Genomic DNA, 21,452 nt, shown 5'->3' on the forward strand with positions numbered 1-21,452 from the left:
GACTCATGAATGACCCGATTCTTCATTCAACATAGTGTCCTCTAGTTCTTTCCAAGATTATGAGTGATTTTCCAATGTTTGAAGGAAAAGCGAAAGAGGATCCTCAAGCACATGTGATGACATATCACCTTTGGTGCTCCTCAAATTCCTATGTTGATGATTCCATTCATCTTCATCTTTTCCAACGAACTCTTATAGGGGCTGCAACCAAATGATATATTGAGCTACCTCAAAATACTAATCATGACTTTAATACTCTCGCCATGGCCTTTCTCACACATTTCCAACTACCAGTTCACTATGAAACTGGCACCCATATATTAACATTGCTAAAGGAAGACACTACAACTCACACCTCTGATCACATCCATGAATGGAGATGTAGGTGACATCTGATTAAGTTTGAAATTAATGATTAGTTGTTGACCGAGTGGTTCACAAAATCATTCGTCAACAAGATTGTTGAGGACATTGCTATGGGTGGATGCGTCACTGAGGAACAAGCCTTCGTGCGTGCCCAGTATCTAGAACTTATCTATTCACAATCTGGCATGTTATATGATGTGTTACCCGATGCACCTAGACCATCATTTGATCTGACGACATCTAAGTCTCAGGCTAACCTTCTTGTTGATGGAGTAAATGGTTCAGTGACTTAGACCCCTGCAAAATATTCTTCCAAACAGAATTCGGTCTCCAACACTACTCCCAGTGCCTCCTCTTGCAATCCATCTGGCCTTGGTAAAATCTCGAACGTTCACATTGTCTAGTATACCACAACGAATAAATCCTCTAAAGGTAAGAAGGAAGGCAAAGGAAAGGGTAAAGCCGATGCCCCAAAGCAAGGTCCTCCTAAGTCATCTGCTGGTGATGCTTCCCAACAAAAACCCAAGTATCCATGCCTCATATGTGAGGAGGATCACTGTACTAAGGATTGTCCTATATGGTCCGAAGTTAGTTGTTATCTTAAAGGGAACCCCGCTATCCTAGAAGAGCCCTTTCCATCCCAGCAGACTCAAATGGTAGACTAGACTCAGTCATCCACTTACTCAGGTTCCCAAGTGTTCATGATGGGTACCTCGATCAACGTGGCTACTAGGTCAAAATATTATCAAACTCATACCCTGTCAGCAAGGAAAGAGAAAGAAGGCACCCCTTCTTCTTCCGACCATCCAATTCTGGTCCTATCTATATAGAGCTACCTAATCCTGATTCCACCATTCGACAACCTTATTGAGGTTTGATTCAAAAGTTCTCATACAATCCTAATGCTTGAGCTACTCAACATTATAATATTGTTGAAGATTTGACTCAAGTGCCATCATCTATGTCTGCTCTCGAGGTCCTTCAAATCTGTCCTTCTCAACGGAAATAGTTACTGTCGGATATTGGGGGTAATTATCCAATTGATTCTAATCTCATCTGTTTTTACCTCGAAAACCATGTTCCACATTTACCTCATCAAATTTCCTTTCTCATTCAGGTAATCATAAATGAGAAAACCATTCATAGGACTATCATCGATGAAAGTGCTTCTACATGCATCATGTTTGTCGCTTGTTGGAAGGCAATTGGTTCTCTTACTCTAAACCAGTTCCCTAACACTCTAGAAGCTTTTGATGGGAGTGATTCACGACCATTCGGTGTCATTCCCAACCTTTCCATTACTTTGGAGGGCAAGAAAATACACGTCGAAATAGAGATTGTTGATGCTAATATTAACTACAATATTCTACTCGGACAGAGCTAGACCCATGCCATGCATGTTGTAGCCTCCTCCCTTTTCCGTGTGATTCGTTTTCCCCATCAAGGGAAGATAGTCACAGTCGACCAACTGTCCTTCTTTGCCTCTTCTTCCTCGGATGGCAATGTTCCGTATGTCAATCACACCAGTGCTTATTAGGAGACTGTGGGGGAAGGACTCTTTAAAGATCCTACCTTGATGGGTATCTTTCCACTCCCACCTCCTCATGTTGCCTCTGTCAACATGATTTCGGTCAAGTTTAATCCTTGGGTCATTCATTCATCGGATCTTGTTGATACATGGGGTGAGGTTATGCCGTTAAGTCCCATCGAAATTGATTACGTAGAAATTGTTTCGGCTTCACCTTTAGTGTCCTCTAATCATCCTATTTCGAGAACATCTCTAGATGTGTATTCTCAATCCTCATGGCTTGGTTCTTCAGAATATCTCGATCCCTTAGCCGAGACTTTTCTTTCTAATGACAGTATCATGGAAGTAATGTCTCTAGAGGAAGTACCTTAGAACGATGCTCATTATCGTTCCTCGTTCTTGCCTGTCCTGACGGTCATGTCTATGTGTCTTGTGACATTCTCTTCTTCACTGCCTATTGACATGTCATTTTCTCCTAACAATGTCTAGATCTTTCAACTAAGGTCACCTTTCTCTCTTCATATATTTAAGTGTTTTCTCCCTCCCCGAATTTTTACCGATTGCCCATTATTGTAATGGGGTTTTCATCTTCAGACTCGTAACCCTCCCTCGCCAAGGGGGCATGGGGGCATAGCATTATATGATTTCTACTCTATTATTTGGTCGAGTTGATGCTTACTCATCATGTCAATGGTAAAAATCTGGTGTTCATCTGTGTTGATTGATTACCCTAGTCCGAGCATGGACACTCTCAAAAAGTATTATTCTTAAGGCATATTGCATGGTTACTTTTGTACAATAGTGTGTTATTCATTTTTGTATAGCATGGTTTGGTGTGTTGTTTTGCAAGTAGCTTTCCTGCTTATTATGTTTTTTCCTGCTTTGCAGATATCGGTGTCTCGTCACATCGGTTTCGATGATGGTTTTTACTGTAGTACCCAGAATCTCCCACCCGCAGCATGGGCCATTTATGACCCCCATGGTGATTTTATTGATATTCAAGGCATATGTCTAGGTAAAACAACTAATAACATCATTGAGTATAGTGCAGTTATCGAATTCTTCTCAGAAGCCATTGCTTTTGGCATTCAAGAATTGTTTGTCAACCTTGATTCACAACTTTCATCCTTCAACTCAATGGGCAATATTCCGTCAGAAACCCTCAGATATTGAGAATGTATCTACGTATTTGTCTATAGGAAAGAAATTTTGATTACATTACATATCATCATATTCCTAGACACATGAATACGTTGACAGATGCATTATCTAATTATGTGTTGGATATACATTTGCGAAACACGTAAAACTCAAAAACCAAAAACATTTGTAACATAGTAATCAAGGAAATATAGCATATATATATATATATATATATATATATATATAGATATGTCGATCATGATTATCATACATCAAAACCTAAAGAAATAATATGTGTGTTCAAAATACATTGGTGGCTTGCAGACCTCAAAAATGTGGAATGCTAGACCTATGCACTAAACATTATGATGCTCATGGTAGCATGTAACTACTCGAACTATGTGATTTAGAAGTCAATGAATTCGATCGGATATCCCCACCATATGCCTCTGATAATGGCATGGGACATCACCCATTCGGGCATACTCTGGGATCCCAAGGGTCAATCATTCAAGATTCAATGTGATATCCTCCTCATTGTCTCTTCCCTCCTAATAAGGAATAGCCTCGAATTGTCGAGCAATGTGCCTAGCCATTGGGCACATCCCGACAGGGAATTATGGTCAAACATTTGCATTCATAAAATTGAAATTGTATGAACACATATATCTCGAAAACAATAAAAACATCAAAAAATAAAAATTGTTTGTTTTTTATCTCCATCATCATAATCCTCCCCCTATAGGAGCGGCATATCCAGATCTCTGTGGAAGTCGGTACCCCTATAAGGCCAATCCTCCACTATGATTAGTTTTCATCATAGCCACGAGAAAAAGGCAGGCTTATAGGACACATGTTGGCCCCTGGTAATCCTAGGCATCAACGCACTCCAACGGACCATTCGTGGGTCTCATGGCATCGGAAGTTCCACCTCAGCCAACTGATAGTGAAACAACAGAACTCGCTCCAGGAAGAAGGTCACTAACACAGACCCGTAGCAAAATTGCTTCAGGTTTCACGCCTTACCTTTTGATAGCTGGCACTTCATGTTGACTTTCATAGCTTCCGACCAGTTGAAAATAGTGGGCGTTGTGCAGTCAATAGCATACTTAAACTTTGACTTGTTGGTCTCATGTTGCACTTGGCCCTAGCCACTCTGTTGATGGTCAACAGTAACACTCTCAGCAAAATATCCTGAACAGTCATAATCTCGATCTTGCCACTTTTTGATTTGAGTGCTTTTGGGCAATGTTTTGCAAGTAACATGGTCACACTTGCCCCAATCGGCCTTGACCTATATAGATTGACTAGCTGCCCCCTCTGGGATAGTCCTGTGATGAAATAAATGTTTGAAGTTTCCAACTCCATTTCTTGGTCACTGATCATGACAATTTCCTAATTCACATTCCAGAGACTGATCATATACCGTATAAATTCGGGTTGAGCCTGTAGACCTAGTGTAAGGAATAATTTGAGGAGCCGATAGTTCCTCAAAGAATCCAAGCAATTTGTGTCATCCATTGCTTAAGTGTCAATATGCTCATGCTCGCGTTCCTTCCAATCCACCATTTTTCATGATTTTTCCCTGCAAAAACCATATAATTAAGTCAATAATCATCTTTTGCTAGAGAAATTTGGATTCAAATGGACAAATTGAGCAAAAACATGAAAAAACTTTGTTCACGGTGTTGGCATAACTTTTTAAAAAATAGTAGCACCGATGACAAGGTTGACAGTTTTAGCAACCCCTGATCGGCGCGATTTCGTGCCCAGAAATCATGCCGACTGAGGGCAGATTTTTTTATACAAAACCTCCTCATGAAATCCAAAAAATGGTTAAAAACAAGTGAAATAAGTATGAAAATGGAGCTTAAGGTATTGGCTCTTACCTGCAACTCATGGCTCAGGAAATGACCTCTTAAATCTCCCGCAATTTGCTCCAGAAAAATTATGGCACAAGTGGGTAAAAAGCTCTTCACACAAAGGTGAAATGGTAAATGGTAAAAAAAAATAATTTCCCTCCTTTTATTCATTTTTTCATGAAATATTAGGGTTTTTAATTATTTTTTAACTATTTTTCCTCAGAAGCTAGATAATTCATTTACCTTTCTGTGCAACATGTGAAGGATTATCGATGATGGTACTGGAGTCACATTTCAGCTCTTTTATCGACTCGTAAAACTCAAATGAAAAGATCATCGAGTATTTTTCCCGTTTTGACTCGTAAAAGAGAATAAAATAGGGGGGTCTACTTTTAAGCTCTTTTCCGACTCTTTAAACATGAAAAGATTGTCGAGCTCTTATCATTTTGAACTTGTTAAAGGTTGTGAAATGTCATTCACCCAGTATACGGTTACCCCTTTTTTGGGCTGGGATGAAATATTTATGAAAAAGGTACTCCTTGACTAAAATGGTCAAGTGGTTCTCTCAAATATCATTTTCTACCTTCTTCAGGCTCGAGAGACACAAATCTACGAAAAGGGACAATGTGGAGTTTTCTTTTCCGTGTCTTTTTCAAAATCTCTAAACATGAAAAAGATACCTAGTTACACCTTTTTCGGGCTCATTAAAACATTAAACAATATTGGAATCGTCACCATGACGAACGTGATTTTCTCCTTCCTAGGGCTCAGTAAACTTACTAGGTTGTTGGATTCGTCCAAAGGATGAACTTACAATGCAAGCACATGCTATCCCCTTCAATCTTACGATAAAAAAAGATTGGGGTACCTACCAGAAATGGTGGGGAAAGTTGGAAATTCTATCAATCGTGTCAGCAACTCACTCTTGAACATGACACTTTATTCTTCATGTTGGATTGGGATATCCTCCTTTTCATCATTGACCTTCCTGGGTTGGGCCATTCATTTGATCTCTACCACATCATCATGACCACAGATCCTCTAAATCCAAAAGATGCAAAACTCCAAAAGTGTGTCACCGATATGTTCAAGAGTTAGTCCCTCTGCAGTTACACTTACTCCAGATTTTTTATATCATCTGAAATCATTTTCATCCCTTTGTCTTGTGTCAATGATGTGGTAGGCCATCCTTCGACATGGTTGCTTCTTGTCTACTTCAGCTCATCATCTAGGAAGTTGACCGAGAGACTCCCTTCCAGTACCTTAGAGATTGCATGCCCTAATGGAAAGTTCTTCACACTCGATGACAAGCTCACATCATTGGCTTTCGATCGGGTGATTTCATGGCTGTTCAACATCAGTTCCTTTATTCACATTCCATGAACTGTGATGTTGGTACCTTGAGAGAGATTGTCATTATTGGTGGTTTCTCTCACGCTTGTTAATGGTTTACATCATTGACCAGTAATCAAGTGACTTTCTAGCATGTTCGACTTCAACACATTCATTCACATGTTAGGATTTGTACTTTGATCGGGTCATTTGGAGTGCAAGACCCTGGGCTTAGATTACACAAGTCCAGGTTGCGAGGTGATGTGACATGATCATGTTGATATACATGTCTCTTTCATATGGATGGTTGTTACCATACCATGGGTTGTTATATGTGATCCTTCTCATTATTGGATGGTTGCGACCATACCTTGGTTTCGTTGTGATCCTTTCTATTGGACGGCTGTGCCCATGCCTTGGATCCATTTACATGATCATTTTCTAGATGTTTGCATCCATACCACGATTCATGTATCATTATTCATATTTTTCAGTGATGTATATGTATCTATGCTTTCTTTCAGGTTATCCGATGACGGATTCTAGTTCCCCACTTCCACTTTTAAAGAATTTCACCCCTCACTCCAATTCAGCCTTCACACTTTAGGGGGCATCTATTACACAACATTTTGTCATTATCCTTGTATTCCCCATCCGCAATCCTGGAGGACCTCTACAATGAACCCGACATGCTTTCCCATCATGAAGAAACTCCCAGTATGTCCCTCTTCATGAGAAAAATAATTCCCCTTTGCATCATTTCCCAAGAATCTTCCTTTTATCCCAGTTTACAAGACTGGCGCTACTAACTAGTTTCCTCCTCGTGTTGATTTGTGGAGATTAAAACTATTCCTCACGTCATATGGAGCAACTAAGAATTTTTCCAATCATTCCGATCCTCTTTTGGAAGGTTTTTTAAATATGGAGTCGAAGTTTTCATGTCTAGAAGCTTCGTAACATAAGTCTGGTAGATGGTTGGGCCGGATGGAGCTGCAGAAGTGAGTTTGGGCTCCTTTCCTCTATTAAGATGGAACAAACTCAAGAGATAATACCTTCTCCCATGATGAGAGGAACCATCTTCCATCCATCCAAGCTATATAAACCTCTCTTTTCCCAGGGTAAACTAGTTTTGGAGTGAGTTTGAATGATTAGTAAGTCATCTATAGCTTGTAGCTTCCTAGTGTATGTTTGAGGGAGAATACTGTGTTTTTGGTTTGTTTTGAGACTAGAGGGAAAGAGGCATTAAAACTTCTATTGTTGGGACTATCCATGAAGTGCTAGCAGAAGTGTGGGAACCGAGATATGTCAGAGGAGACCAACAAAGTCAAGGCACCGGTTGTAATCTCTTTCTGATTTATATAAATGAAACTATTGATTGATTTCCTACATGAAGTGTCATTTTACATCTTTATGGATTAATGTTCCTTCACCTATTAAGTAGGCTGAATACAATATTGTATGCTATCATGTTTCTTTTGTTGTTGTTTGCTTGTTTCAGGAATTTGAAAGAAGGAAACGAAAGATAGTTGGAGTGAGGAAGTAGGATCATCACCAAGCGGAATAGCGTGCTAAGAGATAGGCCCTCTTAATTGATTCTAGCTTAAGGATATTTTCCATAGATTGTTTGTTTGTGGCTAGAACCATTCTCTCGGGCTAGAGGAATTGTTTGTGTTCACACTAAGAATTCACCTTAACCACACTCCCTCACACATCTCCTCAAAACTTGATTTGGTCCTAGCTTGAAGTGATTTCCCCCAATCCAAGTGAATGAGGTTGATTTGAATTGGATCCATGTAGAATAATCAAAACACCATGACTGTATCAAATCAGGACAAAACATTGAATTCAAAAGCACAGAGCAATCGAGAAGACCTCTAAATAGTGGTAGTTCGAAACCAGCGAGGAACAACGAGGACCTCGGTCAAAGCGCGCTAACTGAGGCCCATGGAGACTGTGCAGGAGGCGAAACTAGCAATTGGGAAGCCCATATTGGGAAAATGAGGCAGTTTCTGATGCGTGATTAGCACTTAGTGTTAATCATGCATCATTGGGCAAAACCCCTTGAGAAGGAAAGCCCCGAAGCACTCGGTTGCATGGAAGCTGGGAAAACCGTGGGAAAAAATGCTAAAGGCTGAAGGTGGGACCCCCGCTCCAAAACCAGTGGTATTTTGCGGGGACACCCTTGGGTGGTAAGCGGAATTGGAGAAAAATGAGCGATTCCATTTAGCGCCCGATGCGTGGCAAGCGAAGGAGAGAGAAAACCGCCCCTCATTATGCGCTAATGGTTGAGCAAGTCAACCTCACGAAATGAGTGAATGGCATCAAATCTGGGGGATACAAATCTAACGACTGAGATCGCGCCTGATGAAGAAACTGAAATTGACAGGGGATTGAGACGCGATGTATAAGGATTTTAGGTCCGATTTGATTGCTGAGGTGGCGGATGAGTCATTTCCTGATGTAACCAAAGAACCGAACTGACGAGGAAAAGCTGGCACAGTTCACAAGAGGACAAGTGGCCACTCCCCATGAGTTTTTGATGATGACGCGGAGATAGGGAACTCCAAGCGAGCAGCAGCAAGCGATTTGATGGGGGCGGAAGAGGAAACGAGCAGTCATGAGAGCGACTAGATTTAAATCCATGAATAGACAGATAGAAAACATAGAGAGAGAGAGAGAGAGAAAGGAGAATAGAGAATGAAGGTAGAGAAAAGAAGAGATAGTGAAGCAAAGAGAAGAAGAGACAGAGATCCAAGCTGACCTGCAGCATAAGGTAGCATCGAGCCATCCCTAAGAGGATCTGTCGAGGAACTGAGCACCACATTGGGCTCCTCCCATTGAAGACCAGAGAGGTCAAGAGCTGGTAAGGAAAAGAGTCTGTGCACTTTAGTGGCTTGGGGAATCCAAGAAACCACCCTGTCAAGCAATTCTGTTTCAGGAGATTCAGATTGAACTCCTCATTGTAATTCTCTGCTTTAAAGACACAATAAAAGAAGGCTACTATAGAAAGTTGGACCAGAGATGTAGCCCTGGAGGATAAGATGAACTCATTAATTTGTTGTGTTCTTGTCTTTGCTTACTCTGTTTCTCTTACTATTTTCTATTTCCAGTGTCTGTGTATTTTGCAATCTGATCGATCTGTTGCCTAAAATAACATAGTAATACACCAACACATGAGTCTGTAGTACCTTCATTGATTAATAAATTAACTTAGATCACTCAAGGGTGATTTTCAGATCAAGTGGTATCAGATCTCTAGGTTTTTAAGGTTAGACAAGCTTGTGTTGGTTTAGCTGTTAAATGCTAACTAGATCAAAGCTCAAATTAGGAGAAGGAGAGTTGGATGAAACTAATCCTGAGGTTGGGACAGTTTATCCTCAGAAGACAATGTCACAAGAAGGTTCTATGGGGCCAGACCCTCAAATCATAGATAGTTTCCTAGCCATAAAGTCCATGGTAGAAGAAATGTATAGGGACTTTAGAAAACACAAGGATGAAGATTCATCAGGCTCTAAACAGGACAAAGGAGAAGATGAGTCACATTTCCATGACCACTCAAAGGGCAAAGGGAAAGAAGAAAGCTTTCTCACAACTCCTAATAGCCCTATACATAACAAGAAGGCATATTTGATTAACCTAGATGTTAAATTTGATTTGCCTATATATGATGGAGAGTTGAATGTAGAAAATTTGGACAATTGGATTAGACAAATTGATGTTTATTGCATAGTGTAGAGTATTGATTCAGACAAGAGCAAGATTCAGCTGGCAAGCCTACGCCTTTGTTATAGACATTTTTGTGCCTTACAGCTCTAAGCATGAAATGTCCATAAACCAAGGGATCCTAAGTCCCTAAAAGTGTTGTTCCGACCCCTAAAGGAACAAGGTCAACAAATTACAGCTCCTCCCAGAAGTTCTCCACCAGAAACTGCTCAGAATCAGTCAAATCAGGATCATTTCAGCTGCTCCACTGGCTAGCTGCGTTGCATAGCACCCAAGTACACTAACTAGGTTCATTGCAATGCACCTAAATGCACTACCAGGGTGCGTTGAGTGGGAAATGACAAATGGCAGTGCCATTCCGCGAGGTGGAAAGACAATGGAAGCTTCCAGAATCTTCTCCAATGACACTTGCCTCACTGAGTTCGACCAAGGATGAGTAAGAGGCTCTCAGTCTCCAAGTGGAAGAAAGAACTGACAGAGAGAAGCCACTAGTCAAATCATAAGCTGACTCATCCTCTTTGCATACATCTATATATGGATCCCTCATCCCAGAGATATAGAGGCTGGAATTTTGTACATTGCAGAGAATTGTTGTTGGTTTTGAGATAGATATCAGAGTATTGGGTGATTTATGCTTTGTTGGAGGTGAAGAGGGGCTTCTTTGCTGGGAGGTTGATGCTGTATCAGGAATGATTGGTTGTAACTCCTCCTAGATCTTCTTGTTATATCAATAAAACTATTTGAGTTTCTTCTACATGCTTGTGTATCATTGATGTTTGTTACATTTGTATGTTTAGCTTAAATCTGATCCTAAGCTATTTATGAATATAAATCCATGTCTTTGTGTAGTTTTCTTCTTCTGTGATCTCACAGGAACTTGGTGAAGCTGGGAAAGTAAGGGAGCAGGTAGCTGGAAGCTGTCAAAGAGGAGAGAGATTGGATCAAAGGACTAGCGCAAGACACAGGTTGGTTCATCCTATTCCTCTTCGTTTATAGTTCATAAAGAAGAATACGAAAGTAGTTTTCTCTATTTGTTTCTAAGGTCACTGTCACTCCTTAGTGGGATAGGGTCGTTTTGAATAGACACTTTTCCCGTTAACAAAATGGTGACTCCACTGGGGACGATTGTCTAGTTAGTTTGTTTGTGTTGTTGTTTGTTTCATAAACTTAGAAGTAACAAATCGAACTGCATTTGCCATTAACGAATGCAAAGTATACATCTTCTGCTTCAATCCATTCACTGGATCTATTTATGATTTGAACAGCTGATACACAAATGATATGATTTCCCTTTGTGATATCTCTTACACCTCGTTTAAATCTACCCTCTGATTGTGCATTACTGATTGCTTTTACTCGGCCAAAAACCATAGATTAAACTGCAAACCGTGACCCAAAACCCAGATAGAATTCTCGTTTCTGCCCCAGCGCAGGCTCTGTGAAGAGGTTCTACATTTCAACGCAGTTCTTGAGAGGGCTACCTGCGCTGCGATCCAGTTTCTCTGTATAACAGGTGCACTGATCAGCCTAGCCTTGTGCAGCTAAGGTTCTTTGCTTCATTTTTTCAGTTTTGTCTCTGATTTTTGCAGCATGTGATTAGTATATGTGTCTGTTTAAAAACCCCTTTTCTTTGCCTTAATTCCGCCTCCTTTGTATAAAAATACTGTAGATGTTTTTGTGTGTTTGTTACATCATTTACAGTTTTCCATTGCAAAAGTAGAATAGTCATACTGTCGTCCTTTGATTTAGATCTGTCATAACTGTCGATTTTGATCTTAGGAGAAAGTTTATTTGTTGTTGACAGTCGATTATACTTTTACTTTTGCCTTTGGTTTGAATTTGTGACTTTCTAGTGTCGAAACGAGTATTTATTTCAAAATCATAAAGTGTCGTAATCATCTCTACCTTTTGATTTCGAAAAGAAGCTTGTTTGTGTTTGTCACTTGAAAGCAAATTCAGATTTGTACATCAACTTTCATTTTAGGCATCAATATTAAGAAAGTGAAAAAAAAATACATGCACATGTGCATTTGCATATTGCAGTCTGTTTGGCTTGATTTAGGAAAGTGCATTTACAGTGTGCTCTTTGCTCTTTGTGAAAAGATTGTGTCTTTCTTTTCCCCTTGTAGCTAGGATTTTCATTGCTGAAAAGAGATAAAAAGTTTGCTTATCATCTTTAGATTGCATTTTAGGAATTACATCTAAATCTTGTGGTGATCCCAAAAGGCAAACTTCTAAGAAAGATCAACTTAAAATAAATTGAATGAATTTAACAACGCTTTGGAACTTAACGCACAACATTTAGAGGTCTAGGCTAGAGACGTATTCCGGCGTCGTAAAGCCTGGTAACTGTTGTCCTCACTGATGGTTGGGTGATTCCTCCACTTTGAAACGATAAGTGCCAGTACGGACTTGTGCTCCCACGTACCGTCGAGTGTATATTGGGAGACCCATATAGGCTTAAAACCTTTTATCCATAGGAAGCCGTGTCGACCGCCCTACTGATCGCAATGCACCGAACACAGCATTCGGGAAGATTGACTGCCGTACCGTAAAAAGTATTCTGCAGTTTTGCAATTGGTTTGGTACTCCCTCTACCTAGATCTCCAGAGTAGTCCCTTTCGTTCCTTTTCAGACTCCTTAACGGAAAAGGTCCATCTGAGGACTTGTCACTTCAGGCTCATTAAAAATCGAAGGAGACTAGAGTCATCTTTTATTTTTTCTCGACTCTTAAAAATTGAAAAAACAAGTTGTGTCAAAGTGTCTAAAATTTATTTTAAACGGAATAATCATCACCTTTCCCTCGTTGATCTTCGAAGTTAGTCTTCCTTCATCACAAGTTCTTGTAGAATCGCTAGGAAATATTTTGGATAGACTAGATATGTCTGAACAACCATCAACATCCAGGACTGTGTCATTTGATGTAGCAGTGGCAGAACCTCCTGCTGCTACTCCAACGATGTTCGATGGTATACCAATTGTCCCGGAAAGTTATCAACAACAAGCCAGAGTCCAATCGGGGACTGTTTCGACGACATGGTTAGTTCCCATTTCTTCATCCGGATTATCATCTGGTATTTCTTATGTTGAAACTCAACAAGTTGATCCAATGTGTCTTCAAAGGCCGATCTACCCTTTAAGTACTGTATTTCCACCATATGGAGGGCAGTATGCCTTTTCATTGTTCCCTCCTAGAGAACAACCATATGGGAGTTTACAACAAAGTTCAGGTCAAACTGGAATTACATCCAGCGGTTGGGTACCAATACTGCCTCAACAACCAAGGGTTGTATATTCAATACAACCAGTCCACCCTATGTCGAATATTCCCACTATACCTGCTGTGGTGACTACATCGCAAGTACAAGCACTACCTGTTGTATGTCAACCCCAAGTTTCTCAGGTTGCAATACAACAGCCTCTTGTCTCGACAACTCAATCACAACCTCAGGTTAGTGCCTCCTTATCTGGAGCGACTCAGGCTCAAACAAGTACTATGACTCCTCATCTTGGTCAAACATCCAGTATTGGACAACAACAAATGGTCCAACAACCAGGGCTGGTTCAATCTCAACAACCGCCATTCCAACAATCATATCAAGGACCTGAGCAACAAGTCTTTGTAAGTAATGGGCAACTACATTTCCAAAGCGGTTATCAACAACCATACTATAATGGTTATGCCCATCAACCTTGTCGAAGTTGCCAGCATCAAATACATTATGCTGGTATGCAAAGACCCACTGCTCAGGCGATTCCATCTTATCCTGGGTATGCTTCACCTAACCTAAATCAACAGTTGCCCTTTGAAGAAACTCTAGAATTACCAGATCTAAACCGGCTGACGAATGATCCAACTGCTTATGCCCCTTGGTGGCCAGCGATTCCACATAAACTTCCGTCAGATATTCGTAAATTTAATGGAAATCCGGGTGAAGAACCATCGAATCATGTGATGACATTTCATCTGTGGTGTTCATCAAACACCCTAAATGATGATTCGATTAGGCTTCGCCTTTTTCAGAGGACGTTAACTGGTCCGGCAGCAAAATGGTATATCGAATTGCCCAGAGCTTCGTTTGACAACTTCAGTACCCTAGCCACAACCTTTTTAACCCATTTTTAGTTACCGATAAGGTACGAAACGGGAACAGAACTTCTTACCAACTTCAAACAAATGACGACCACTCACATATCTGATCATATACATGAATGGTGACGTCATCATAGAATGGTGAAAACGTATGTTCCCGATCAGCTATTAGTTGAATGGTTTATTAAGTCATTACTTCCTTCCATCACGGAAGATGTGGCAAAAGGGGGAGTCGTCACAGAAGAGCAAGTTATCGCTCGTGCGCAATATTTGGACTTGATTTACACTCAGTCCGGCATGCTCTACGATAAAATACCTGACAACCCTAGACCGAAATTCTCAGTTCCTCCTCCTCCTAAATCAAACAATGACTCTCATTTTGGCGATGGCGTGATTGGCGCAACAGACACGAAATCGAAAAAGGCTACATCTAAAAAGGCCCGTAAGATTTTCAGTCAAAATGAAAATGAGGAACTTCTTGCCTCGGAAGTAAATGTCGGGTCCACCGACAAGGGCAAAAAAATGAAGCAACCAGGGGGCAAGAAGAAAAAGAAAGGGAGAAAAAAGAAGCAGGATGAGTCATCTCCTGAAAAACCTTCTACGAACCCTTCTGGGCAAAGGAAACCCCCTGCGGGGTGTAATATATGCGATGAGGATCATTGGACGAGAGATTGTCCACATAAAGCTGAAGTTAAGAAACTCTTTAAGAGTTCAAAAACCTCAGTGGTTTTGACTGATCCATTTCCAAACCCGGTAACCAAACTGGTTGCTAATCAAAATACCTCCCGATCCCAAGTGCTTATGTTGTCTATCTCAATGCAGCAAAATGATGCTTTGACAAGGAATAAAGATTACAGGTATCCATAGCTGTCAAATAACAAGGTTAATGAACAACCTAGTAGTTCGACAACAACTTTGACCGAAGTTGTGCCACCCATCATTCTTGAACCAATGATAAAGCCACCAAAGGGAGTAGTACACAAATTGACATTTAATCCTCGTGCCAAAATAGCACAGAATTATAATATAGTAGAGGACCTGGCCCAATCGTCGTCCGCTATGTCGACACTTGAGGTACCACAAAATTGCCCCTCCCAAGAGCAAGCTTTATTATCAGCAATAGGTGGGATTGACCCAATGGATTCCAATCTTGTGACCTTTAATCATAAAGTATATGACCCTCAGTTACCAGCTCAACTAGCTTTCCTTATTCAAGTGAAAACCCTCAACAAAACTGTTCATCAAATAATTATTGATGAGGGGGCATCTACATGTATTATGTCGATGAGTTGCTGGAAAAATTTAGGCTTACCACCCTTGTCGAGATCATCAACAACATTAAAAGCATTTGATGGACGATCATACACTCCATACGGGATTTTAAGTAACTTGCAAGTTGAACTGGGGGCCAAAACAGTAGAAGTTGATGTTGAAGTAATCGACGGAAACCTCGATTACAACATCCTACTGGGAAGGCCCTGGATATATGCCATGGCCGCAGTTGTGTCGACCTACTTCAGGAAGATTGCATTTCCCTTCCAAGGAAAAATTACAATAGTCGACCAACAAAAATTTCTCCCCAACAGTTCACAAGTTACGAGAAGCATTCCAATGGTCTATGGAAGCAATCATTCGCTTCAAAATATTGGAGTAGGCCTCCTAAAAGACCCCGCCTTAATGGGTACTTTTGCCCTACCGCCTCCGAGTAATCTGACGAAAGTGGCCACAGTGGGAACCTGCAATATGAAATCTTCTATATCTAATGGATTCGGAAGATTCCTAAAATTTTTGTCAGCATGGATCATCGCCCTAATAAAAATATTGTAGCAATCAGTTTTCTTGGATTGGGGGGCAAACCCAAATCAACGCTCATCGAGTGTTTGGATAGATAGGTCTAAGGAATATGGCACCTCTTCAGATCCTTGGTCGCATGTACATTCTACAGACGAAGGAATCATTCAAACAATGATGATAGGAGAGGAACCATGGGAAGATTACCACCATCATTCCCATCTTTCGGATTACCACGAAGATTATTCCAGTAACCTTACAGTGGATTTCGAGGATGGTTCTTATCTTGTGTCGACCTCGTTAAAAAATGAAACAAGGAGTCATGAGGATAGTTCTTTTACTGTATCAACCTCATTTAAAAAAAAAATGAAACAAATCCCCTTTCCAAATCTCAAAGGTAAACCTTCATTCCAACCACCGAGTTGAATGCAATGAAGCTTGGGGGGCATGCACCTCGATTTGCATTATTATGCTGGGGGCATGCAAACTTATCACGAGCAGTGTTACTGTAGGGTTCAAGCTCGTTAAAAAATAAACCCGCATCAAGCAGTTTTAGCACATAGTTCAAGCTCGTTAAAAAATAAACATAAGACAAGAGAAAATGTTTCCACCCACGTTTAAGCTCATTAAAAAATGAACTATTCCCCAGTAAATAACCACCGTGAATGTAGCATTTTAGCCATTAAAGCCTTGGTTGTGTTTGCACCGTCACCTCCACTTTTCCATTGGCCGATCATTCACCTCCATTTGATTGTTTACCCATTTTGAGGAACAGCTGCGAAGAGTGATTTCACTAGCCATCCTTGTGACACTGCCGTGATTGGAAAATTCCAACCCTTACCTGGAATCAGCTGCTACCCATTTTATCACTCGTTCCTCAAAAGACGAGTCTTCTTTAAGCTCTTTTCAACTGACTCGTAAAATATGAAAAGATTGCCGAGTTTTGGCCTTCCAGCTCGTTAAAGCGACGGGAAGTGCTATCCCTCCTCTAGATTTTAATCTTTTTGGACCTGAGGGATTATTGCACAAAAAGATCGAGCGCTTGTTTTGTTCGGCTTGTTAAAACTATCGAAACTTCATCCCTTCTGTATTGTTTTATACTTTTTTGGACTTAAGGGATTAGATGACGAAAAAGGAATTTTGGAGTTACCTTTACGTACCTTTTCAGACTCTCTAAAAATGAAAAGGACCGAGTTATATTTGTCGTTAAACTCATTAAAAAGATTAATAGCGACAAACTTGTCTTTAGACGAGAACAAGTTTCACTATCGCTAGGCTCGTCAAAACATAGCGATGGGTTTACCCGAAGGGCAAATTATAGAACAAGCATATGTTATCCTCCTCAATCTTGACGAAAATAAAGAGGTATTGGTCAGCAATGACTGGGGAAAAATTGGGAAGAAAACTCAAAGAATCTTTATTGGTAGCAAGTCGCTCTTGAACATGACACTTCCACTCTGTGTCCGAGTCGGGTTGGGTTGTTTCATTCACCGGTCACATCACCATGGTCACGCCATACCATCCACATTTGGGGTAAATGCTACCGATCCATCACATAAGTGTCGCCGACATGTTCAAGAGAAGTCATTCAGAGAAGTCGCCTGTGTCCCATCCACTACCATACATTATACTTCATTCTTTCATGACCGCCATCCTGAACCATATATCATCAGATTGATTTCACCTCCATCAAAATCATTTGCTCCGTTCCATGTCATTGATGTGGGATTCATTAAGGCCCTCCTTTGACGGATCACTTCTTGTCGACATCAGCTCATTATCCAAGAAGTTGATCTAGGAACACCCCATTCAGTACTTTGAAGCTTTCATGCCTCAATGGCAAGTTTCTCACTTCTAGCGACAGGTATACATCAATGACCTTCGACCGAAAGATTTTGCGTGGTGTTTGACGCCAAGTCCTTTATTCACACCACGTGAATTGTACTGCAATACCTTGAGGGTCATTATCATTATCAGTGATTCCTCTCGCGCTTGTTAACAGTTTACATCATTGACTAGTAATCAAGCGATGTCTTTCCATGTTCGACTTCAAAACATTTCTCACATGGATTGACTTGTACTTCGAGTGAAGATCGGACGAGATTGAAGATCCCAGATCTAGTTTCATCCATCCGGGCTGCGATATATATTCAGGAAAATAAAGACATTGAAATGTACAGCATTACAGCACAGATAATCATCCTACCAAAAGGATGATGGCTCTATCAGAATCATCAGTCTACCATTAGACGATTGTCTGTCCTATGTACATGAAAATGAATTTATAAAGCTGAGCATGGGAATGCCTGCCTCAGCTAGATCACGAAAAATAGTATGAAGATAATGTATTGTATTGTATCTTATTACAGGTCTCCTCCCAGCATTGAAAGAACTTCGGATCCTCCTAATAAAGAATTTCACCCGATAAACGGCCTCATACTTTAAGGGGCAACTATTATAGATATTTTTGTGCCTTACAGCTCTAAGCATGAAATGTCCATAAACCAAGGGATCCTAAGTCCCTAAAAGTGTTGTTCCGACCCCTAAAGGAACAAGGTCAACAAATTACAGCTCCTCCCAGAAGTTCTCCACCAAAAACTGCTTAGAATCAGTCAAATCATGATCATTTCAGCTGCTCCACTGGCTAGTTGCGTTGCATAGCACCCAAGTACACTAGCTAGGTGCATTGCAACACACCTAAATGCACTACCAGGGTGCGTTGACTGGGAAATGACAAATGGAAGTGCCATTCCGCGAGGTGGAAAGACAATGGAAGCTTCCAGAATCTTCTCCAATGACACTTGCCTCACTGAGTTTGACCAAGGATGAGTAAGAGGCTCTCAGTCTCCAAGTGGAAGCAAGAACTGACAGAGAGAAGTCACTAGTCAAATCATAAGCTGACTCATCCTCTTTGCATACATCTATATATGGATCCCTCATCCCAGAGATCCAGAGGCTGGAATTTTGTACATTGCAGAGAATTGTTGTTGGTTTTGAGATAGATATCAGAGTATTGGGTGATTTATGCTTTGTTGGAGGTGAAGAGGGGCTTCTTTGCTGGGAGGTTGATGTTGGATCAGGAATCATCAGTTGTAACTCCTCCTGGATCTTCTTGTTATATCAATAAAACTATTTGAGTTTCTCCATCTTGCTTGTGTATCATTGATGTTTGTTACATTTGTATGTTTAGCTTAAATCTGATCCTAAGCTATTTATGAATATAAATCCATGTCTTTGTGTAGTTTTCTTCTTCTGTGATCTCACAGGAACTTGGTGAAGCTGGGCAAGTAAGGGAGCAGGTAGCTGGAAGCTGTCAAAGAGGAGAGAGATTGGATCAAAGGACTAGCGCAAGACACAGGTTGGTTCATCCTATTCCTCTTCATTTATAGTTCATAAAGAAGAATACGAAAGTAGTTTTATCTATTTATTTCTAAGGTCATTGTCACACCTTAGTGGGATAGGGTCGTTATGAATAGAAACTTTTCCCATTAACAGCCTTCGAGGCACTGCCTTGGTTTGGTGGGAAGGCAGGACCCAAGCTGACCTGAAGAGACATGGTAAGACCATCTCTGTCTGGAGTGAATTTGTTTCTGCAATAAAAAAGAAGTTCTACCCATTGTCCTACATGCAGCAAGCCATGATGAATTGGCAAACTCTTCGACAGTTGAAAGGGAAAAGTGTGCAAGGGTACACTCAAGAATTTAGGAAGAGAGCATTGATTCTAGGAATCTCAATAGACTCACCTAAAACTCTTTTGAAGTAAATTGGTGGTCTACACATCTACATTAGGCACACCATCCTCATGTTTAATCCCAATAGTATAGATGAGGTATCTGTACAAGCTACTCATCTAGAAGCTAGAGGATAGGATGGAAATCCAGAAGTTGGGGGACCATCCCAACCCACTGCAAGCAAGAATAAGGAGAAAAGAAAGAAAAAATGGAAAGCAAGGAAGGCTAATACTGCACAGAAGAGCAAGGCTTCATGCACTCACCGTAAAAAAGATGGGCATGATGATGAGCACTATTGGATTTTGCATCCAGAGCTGAGACCTAAGAATTTCGAGGGCAAGAAGAAGAAGACTGCTGCAACTATTTAGAAAGATTTGGGGTCAGACTTAGGAGATGAAACAACTATTGCAGCCACAAGTATAAAAGGTAAGAATTATGAAGCATCTACTAGTAATTCTGCTTAATCTATTATTGATGAAGAAAATGAGAAAAAGACATGAACTTTTCCATATTCGAGTTGTTTCCAAATATCAAAAGATTGATACTTTGTTTGATAGTGGCTCACAAGTCAATTTAATTTCTGAAGCAATTGTAAAGAAGTTGGGATTGGTAACTACACCTCACAAGAAACCATACCCATTAGGATGGTTTAATGATAAAGCACAACTACAAGTGACTAGACAGTGCAAACTCAAGTTTTCTTTTGGGTCAGCATTTGTAGATGAGGTTGAGTTAGACATAATTCCTTTGGATATATGTGGAATTCTTTTAGGAAGTCCTTACCGGTATGGCAAAAAAGATATTTTCTATAGAGCTGAGAACAAGTATCTACTTGTTAAAGATGGAACCGAATACTTTGTAAGATCTCATAAGCTCAAGAATAATTATACTCTCATAAACTCAGGGCAGATGAAAAGAATGATAAATTTATGTAAACAATTCTTACTGATGGTTGTAAAGGAAAAGAAACCTGAGACTCGCAGAAACCTCAAAGACAAAAAAAACCAGTGTATTTGAGGGATGTAATGCTAAACAACAAGCTGATTTAGAAAAGGTTGTTTCAGAGTATGATATCTTGTTTCACGAACCTAAAGGTTTGCCACCCAAAAAGGAAATAGTACATGATATTATTTTGCAGCAAGATGCTCCATTGCCTAACATTGGAATGTACAGGTTGTCTGCTTTAGAGAATTCTAAAATCAAGAAGTAGATGTAGGAGTTGCTCGAGAAAGGCTCCATTAGACCTAGCACATCACCATGTGGGTCACCAATCATTTTGGTGAGAAAGAAAGATGGATCGTGGAGAATGTGGATTGACTACTGAGCACTGAATAAGATAAAAATAAAAATTTGTTATCCCCTTCCTCTCATTGATGATCTTTTGGATCAATTGAAAGAATCTATTTATTTTTCCAAGCTAGACTTGCACAGTGGATACCATTAGGTCAAGGTTGCAGAACAAGATGCATGGAAGACTGCTTTCAAAACAAAGCAGGGATTGTATGAGTGGTTGGTTATGCCTTTTTGCTTAACTAATTCTCCTACTACTTTCATGAGATTAATGAATGATGTACTCAGACTTTTCTTGATGATTTTGTTATTGTGTATCTAGATGACATTCTGGTTTTTAGTAAAACGTGGGAAGAACACTTAAAGCATGTTAAGAAGACATTAGATGTTTTGAAAATAGAAAAACTTCATGTTAAACTCTCAAAATGTGAATTTGGCAAAACATCTCTAAATTATTTAGGTCATATAGTATGGGGTGGTGAATTGAAGATAGATCCCTCTGAAGTGGTAGTCATTGTGAACTGGCCTAAACCCAAATCTGCTACAGAAGTGAGAAGCTTCTTAGGGGTAGCACAATATTGGAGGAAGTTAAT

This window comes from Pinus tabuliformis, chromosome 9 (assembly GCF_031772625.1).
Source record: "Pinus tabuliformis cultivar Carrire ecotype Pingquan chromosome 9, CPIR1, whole genome shotgun sequence".
Taxonomy (NCBI): Eukaryota; Viridiplantae; Streptophyta; class Pinopsida; order Pinales; family Pinaceae; genus Pinus; species Pinus tabuliformis.